The sequence below is a fragment of the Triticum dicoccoides genome, chromosome 2A (assembly GCF_002162155.2).
Source record: "Triticum dicoccoides isolate Atlit2015 ecotype Zavitan chromosome 2A, WEW_v2.0, whole genome shotgun sequence".
NCBI lineage: Eukaryota > Viridiplantae > Streptophyta > Magnoliopsida > Poales > Poaceae > Triticum > Triticum dicoccoides.
Window position 1 is genome coordinate 34,577,959 of NC_041382.1, and position 7,952 is coordinate 34,585,910.

At 40.5% G+C, this 7,952-nt stretch overlaps 1 pseudogene; it reads left to right on the forward strand.

Annotated features, from left to right (window-relative positions):
• Positions 1-5,642: 5,642 nt before the first annotated feature.
• LOC119357509 lies at positions 5,643-7,634 on the forward strand (annotated as a pseudogene).
• Positions 7,635-7,952: the final 318 nt, after the last annotated feature.

Below are 7,952 nucleotides of genomic sequence, written 5' to 3' on the forward strand. Positions count from 1 at the left end.
TAAATCTCGGACCTCGAAGCCCTCGTGAAAGGTGTTGGATTTAGGGTTTCAATCGCATTTTCTCCCATCTAGCCATCCTAATCCCGGTGATTACAACAAGTAATTGCTGCAAACTTTTCGTGCCAAAACCTTTTCATCTTGATCTTTTATTCATGAAAGCATGTAATTACGGTTGGAGATGAATCATCAAACGATCCCTCTATGGTTGGTGCTAGTTTTTATCTTCCCAATGTGTAGATGCCTCTGATCTCTCCTTCCTGGCAAGTTCATCTAATTGATGATTAATTATTTGAGCTTCTCAAATGGGTGTGCGCAACGAGTGTCATTAGATTTGTGTATTTGACAGACTGCACTGACAACACAAGTTTCATACTAGCTTTTTTTTAACGTATTCCCTGTCCAAGATATAAATTTTTAATTTGTTCCAGTCATGTTGATGACCTGACATAGTTTTTTTTTGCGGGGTGACTAGGCTATTGTCGGTGGTACTCCTACTGGTGTGTTTGAATTTGTGCGTGGCATTATCAAGAGAAAAGTACATGAAAAAGCAACTGGGAAAGAAATATATGAGCTTACTTTCCATGGGTTCTTCGCCCTGCAGGTGTGAAGAATATTCAGCTGTTTTTGTGGTTGATCTGTTATCTATATATATAACTACACTTCCATGTCTAGTTCTAGCGCATGCCATAAACTTTTGATTGCGGCTCTTCTTTTACATACTTTGATGCAGCTTCATATGAAGAAGATAGCTAGCATTGGTGGATCGTGGGGCCGTAAAGATGCAGGCACCCCTCGTGAGCTCACGGTAATGCCCCGGCGGCTGGTAAGCGTAACCATTCAATATTCCGGGGCAATTGATGGATTCTCGTATACGTACACTGACGAACATGGGCAGAGGCAAACCGTGGGTCCTTGGTGTTCCGGGTGGAAGGGCGGCAATACTGAAATTAAAACGGCGTGTATTTAACTGTGGGACTCCTTCTCCTTTCTCATCATGATGCATGCATCTTCCATAATTTATAAAGTCAAAAAATAATAATAATGGCATCATTTGACGGCCTTCTCATTCTTTGATCGTATGCAGGTCACCCTGGGACCTTCGGAGTTCCTGAAGGAAGTATATGGAATATTTGAATCAAATACTAGTAATCTGGAGTCAGTCAAATTTGTCAGCAACATCAAAACTTACGGACCTTATGGACGTCTGGGTCGTGATCAAAATGACATAGGACCACAATTCAGGTTTAGCATTGCCCAGGTGAACAAGACCGGATAATTGTCGTCGATGCATGGTGACCGACTGACTGCTGCTTGCATGATTCGGCGCCAGCATGTGGCTCATGCCCTACCACCCGCGCGGTTACCCCAAAAGATCAAGCAATAAAGCTAGATGTTCGTGCGGGCTGCCGTAAGCCGTGAGGAAACTCAAGCCGATGATGATGATGATGACCGGATTATTACTAGAAGATCAAGAGGTGGGTTGATACGAGAATGAACCTAAGCCGCGAAGAAACTCAGGCCCATGACGATGGTTTTGGCAACTGTAGAAACACGTACGGTGGTCCGGAGTGTAAGTGTGATTGGCTTTCCGGTTTTACGGCAGTGATGTATAGCTGCTGGAGTTGACATTTGCATTTTTAGCGTAGTAGTGCAGCCTGCATGGTGCACGCGCTGCTACTTTCTTTGGATTTGTCTTCCCAAAGCTGACCAAGATCCAAGAAGGAAGTAAATTTATGTTCCCAGATCGAGTTAATTACTTTCTTGTTTCCAGTTTATAGGTCTCAATTTAAAAATCTCATCAACCAAGATAGATGATGAGTGGTGGAATACTTGTTTTAGCTGAAAAAAGCACCCAATTAATGCTTTTGTTTTTCTCAAAAAAATTATATTTACCTATGCATTAACTGCAATGCGTGCATATATAAAGTACATGCATTGGTCAATTTTCTCTTAATACTTGCATGCAATGATTTAATGCACCTTGGAATCTGAACTTATGATGGAGAACAACCAAATTGAGTCTTAGACTACCCATAATAGGAGTAATATAGATGGTAACATCACACTTATCTAGACAAAATAGATGATGTGGCATGTAATTAATGAAGAAATAGAGGCATATGGTAACATAGCTAGTTACAATAACATCACACATATCAAGAAAAGATGACTGTACAACCTAATAAATAAAGTGATGCATGACACAACACATGTTACTACCCACTGTGGAGGTAGTAACATAGAATAGTAACATATGCATGTTAATACTCTAAGTTACTCCCCACTGTGACTAATCTTAGGCTAGTCATAGTGGGAGTAACTTAGATAGTAACATAACGCACTTCGAGATATTTTTACTTATGTGGCAAGTAGTTAATGAGAAGTGGTAGCATAATATGTTACTGTAACATAGCGCTTTCCAAGACAACATGAGTCTACAAGATATTAAATAAAGCCACATATTACACTACTACTACGTTACTTTGTACTATGAAGATAGTAACTTAGACTACTGTCATATTTATGACACTAGTATAAGTTACTCCCCACTATGACCAGCCTTATAAAATGGAAAAACTAAAATTTTGAGATAAGCTCTATAAACCAGAAAGGAGGGAGTAACCAGGAGGGATATGTGGGATCATCAGGAGCCCTGCCATGGCATTGGTTGACCATACTCCACAGTGTAACGTGCTAGATCGCGCATCTTGCTGCAATCTCGATCAACTTTCTCTTTTTCGCAACGGAATCTCAATCAGCAATTGGCGGTGAGTGACTGCTTGTGTTGCAGTATTGCTGTTTAATCAGTTGCATGCACCACGCGGTATAAAAAACGTAACGGGTGGAGGGTTTCGCAGTATCCCAATAGGGCTGCGTTGCTTTCATTATATAGCATAAGGTAGTACATATACAAGGAATATACGCTAGGGTAATTATATTCATATACAAACTGGACTCTAACACCCTCCCTCAATCTTAACCAGTGTCAAGAAGGTTGAGATTGTGCCGACAGACTTCAAACAAAGGAAGTGGTAATGGCTTAGTGAAAATGTCCGCAAGTTGATCTTTAGACGAGATAAACTTGATTTGCAGCAGTTTGTGTGCAACTCGTTCCCTCACAAAATGGAAGTCAACTTTGATATGTTTTGTCCTTGCATGAAAGACAGGGTTGGACAAAAGATATGTGGCTCCAATATTGTCACACCATAGCACCGGTGGTATGTCTTGAGGAATACCCAACTCTCGCAGTAAGGACTGCACCCAAATTAGTTCGGCAGTAGCATTTGCAACAGCTTTGTACTCAGCTTCTGTACTACTCCGAGAAACAGTGGCTTGCTTGCGAGTGTTCCAGGCGATCAGGTTTGAACCAAAGAACACAGCATACCCCCCGTAGATAGCTTATCATCAGGACTCCCTGCCCAGTCTGCATCAGAGAAGGCAGACAACACTCCAGAGGTGGTCGGCCGAAGATGCAAACCAAAGGAAGCAGTAAGACGAACATAGCGCATAATGCGTTTGACTGCAGACCAATGTGTGTCATGAGGCTCATGAAGATACTGGAAGACACCGTTAACTGCAAAAGCAAGATCTGGTCGAGTAATAGTAAGATATTGTAGCCCGCCAACAATAATGCGATACTTAGTAGCGTCATCAGAACTGAGAAGCACACCAATATCTGCAGAGAGCTTCTTAGTCGCAGCCATGGGTGTGGTGACAGGTTTACACTTCAACATACCCGCGCGTTGAAGGAGGTCCAAAGAATATTTCTTCTGAGTGAGAGAGAGACCAGCAGCAGTATTACTCACTTCTAAACCCAGAAAATAGTGAAGGGGGCCAAGATCCTTAACAGCAAAATCATGTCGAAGACTTAGTATGAGCTTGTCGGCGGCAGTAGGCGAAGAACTGATGAGAATAATATCATCAACATACACCAAAAGGTCCATTGTGAGCTCAGGGCGCTGTAGAAGAAAGAGAGATGTATCTGCAGTAGAGGGAACAAAGCCATGTGACTGAAGGGCGGAACCAAGACGAGCATGCCAGGCACGAGGGGCCTGTTTGAGACCATAAATTGCTTTGATTAGCCGACAAAGATGATGTGGAGGATCTGGATCAACAAAACCAGGAGGAGGTTGCCGCATATAAACTTCTTCCTCTAAGACACCATGGAGGAATGCATTCTGGACGTCCAACTGTCGAAGGGACCAACCACGAGTAACTGCCAATGAGAGAAGAAGACGAATAGTAGTAGGCTTGATGACAGGACTGAAAGTGTCTTCGTAATCAAGACCATATCGTTGCTTAAATCCTTTGGCAACCAGTCGCGCCTTGTAGCGTTCAACAGAGCCATCAGCATGCCTTTTGACCTTAAATATCCATGTAGGCGTTGTTTGGATAAGAGGAATATAGAGAACGCAATCTACGTAAGCCAACGAAACTGCCTAACCGTAAAAAATATTGTTTGGCTCGTCCAACAACCCCGTGGACAGGGGAAACTCGTTTCCCAAAAACCCATAATTCCGGGTTTGTGGGAAAACTAGTATTACTCGTTTTTCCACAAACGTGATTAGCATATACATATGCAACTGCCTTTCTCCGCCCCCGCCTATTCCTCAACAACCTCAGATGACGCCAATTCTGCTTTTTGCGTCTCACCTCGCGCCCTTTTCACTGCCTATAAAAGACAGACTTTGTTTCCCGCATGTTATACACCCAGATCGCAAAGGGCTGGCTGTGATCCCCGTGACAGGCACTGGATGGGAGACGTTGACCTTGGATCTGAAGTTGGTCATCTTCAATAAGGCTCTACATCTCCTTCAGGCTTTTCGTGCATCGTCTTCCCACCTTCAATCAGTCTTCCCATCTTCAATCAGGTTCCATGGCTTCACCATCCTACACAGTAGTATGAATTTGTATTTGTAAATATTTTCATGGTACTGTTGATTGAATTAATCTATTTGGTAGTGAAACCTATTTTGCATAAAACCTCTGATAATTTCATATGGGCAATTCCTAGGACATAGTAGATCCAACAACCTGGTAATCTGTTAATCTAAATGATAACACGTACTGTTGAAGGAAAAAATTAGAGGCAACTCTGATTAGGGAGTATCATAAATATGAACATGTGGCACATAAGAGAATCAGATTGCACTATGAATGCCTATATAAATACTAAAATGATCTAACACCGAACCACAATTAGATTATCGATGACTATATATATCAAGTGCAGTAGTTAATTTTTCATGACAAGGATGCAGTTTAAAGCACACTGTAAGGATAATTTTCCATAAGTATCAATCATATTTATCCAGAATATATAGTGTGCAGTAAGAGCTAAGCAGTAAGCAGATGAAGATTAGAATACCTTGTGATGTCATCTGATGTTGATAGCAGTACGTGGGGCAAGCGAGACCAGATTTAATAGCAAATTAAAATCTTGGCAGCAACATAGGAAAATAACTAATAAGGGATGTGAACATCCCGTTAGACAGACAAGCGACAAAAATTCAAGTGTCCAGTCATAGCATGAACAAAAGATTAGTGGCATGCTCATTTTCTTCCACTTCGTAGATTTATTCCTTTTGAACCAAATGACTCATCTTCCATTATTGCTTCTTGTATCCCCTCTGTAGAAAAATATGGATGATGAGAAGGAAAAAAATTAAGAAGGAAAACACAGATAAAGCTAAGCGCCATGTATGGAAATCTTCAGAGGACAAAATACTGCTGAATATATTAAAAGATCAAAGCCTACATGGAGGAAAAGAAGGAACAGGTTACACAAAAAAAGCTTGGCGTGATATCTTAGAACAATTCAATGATTCAAGGGTAGAAAAACTTGAATTACAACAACTGAAAAATCGTCATAAGTACTACAGGAATTGCTACAACACCATGGACAAACTTCTAAAACTCACGGGATTTGGTTGGGATGACGATGACAAAATGATAAAAGCTCCAGAAGATATTTGGAAAGAACTAATTAAGGTAAGTTTGTTCAAGTAGAATTCATATAAAGTTTTCATATCCTATTATTAACAAAAACATTAAACAACTTGCAGAAGGATAAGGCTATCCAAGAATATCGAGATAAGGTGTGGCCTAGTTGGATAGATCTTCAAGCCATATGTAATAAATATTGTTTTCAGTTTGGTATTGTTCATTGTCCGGTTCAGCACTATTACATTTTAAAACAATTATCCAGAGATGATATGGTTACCTGTGCAAATCGTGCGGGGATCTATGAACATTTCGGATGTGCCAGATGATGAACTTTCTGATTCCGAACAAGTGCTTATTAATAACATTTCTGCAGTGTCCTTGTTTCGCGATGTGTTGTTCACAAGGTTATTCAGAACGCCCCGTAACACTTCTATATTAACTGGTGCTCAGAAAACGATAGAGTTTCTAGAGGGACATCCAGTTAGATTTTATGAACAATTTCGTCTTGAGAAGCACACATTCTACTTGTTGCGGGATGCTTTGTGCGAGAGGAAGTTACTTAAGGATACAAATCGAATGACAGTGGACGAACAACTACTCATGTTTCTACATACAATTGGTCACAATGTTAGAAACCGTGTCATCCAAGATAGATATCAGCATTCTGGCGAACCAATCAGCCGATACTTCAACAAAGTTTTAGACGCCATAAATGGTTTGCGTGATGTTTGCATAACAGATTCAAGCAATCAAGTCCCATCAAAAATTTTGGGTGACGCAAGATTCTACCCATATGTCAAGGTATGTTTGCTATTAGAAGCAGATACTCTTTTACATATGATTTTCATAAATAGAAGGTCGACACCATTTAAACTTTATTTTTTGACTAACAAAAAATCCCAACAGAACTGCCTAGGAGCAATTGATGGGACACATATTGAGGCAAAAGTCGGGCTTGATAAGCAAACTCCTTATAGAGACAGACATGGTTATCCATCTCAAAATGTAATGGCAGTGGTGTCATTTGACATGACATTCTCTTATGTCGCTGCTGGATGGGAGGGTTCTGCATCGGATCAAGCTGTTCTAAGATGGGTTGTGACTAGTGGGGGTTTAGTTGTTCCTGAAGGTAAAGTACAATTATTTGTGTATCTACAATATATATAAAGATGATGAGTTTGATATGAAATTAATGTGCAGGTAAATTTTACCTTGTTGATTCAGGCTACGCAAATACTCCAAGATTTATTGCCCCGTATCGTGGAGATCGCTATCATATTGCTTCTTTTCGTGGAAGTAATCAGCGATATACTAGTGAGAAGGAATTGTTCAACCATCTACATGCACAGTTGCGGAATGTTGTTGAACGAACTTTTGGTGTTCTAAAAGCTCGTTTTCCAATTCTAAGTAGGAAAGGAGGAATTCCTTATCCATACAGAGCTCAAGTGAAAATTGTTACGGCTTGTTGCATTATCCACAACTTCATAAGGAAGGTTAATCATCCTGATGAGTTATTCGAGCTTTATGAGCATGGGGAAACAGACCAAAATACTGACCATGGTGATCAACAAGTTCATGGGCAAGCAAGAGAAGATGATAGAGTTGCTGGTGAGAGAGTTCGTGCTGCCATCGCCCGAGAGTTGTGGACTAAACATCAACAACGTAGTGCTCAACCAGAAGATGATTAAATACTGTAATATTTGTTTTCCATCTTCAATTGCAGATATATCTGCATAATTATTGTTGCAACTTTTAATTCTTTATATGGACATGAACTTCCCATTCTTTTATAGGCTTATATGCTCTATCTCTCTCTCTCTCTCACCCTCTGCCTCTCCCTCCCTCTATCTGGAGCTACAAGATGAAATGTTATTGTCTACCAATCTTTTCAGCAAGTAAAGCAACAAATAAACTACTTCAAATTGGTGCATTTTTATGTGAAATTCAAGTGTTCCCCTTGTACCTACGCACCAGATTCTTCAATGGACCAAGTAGATATGTAGCTA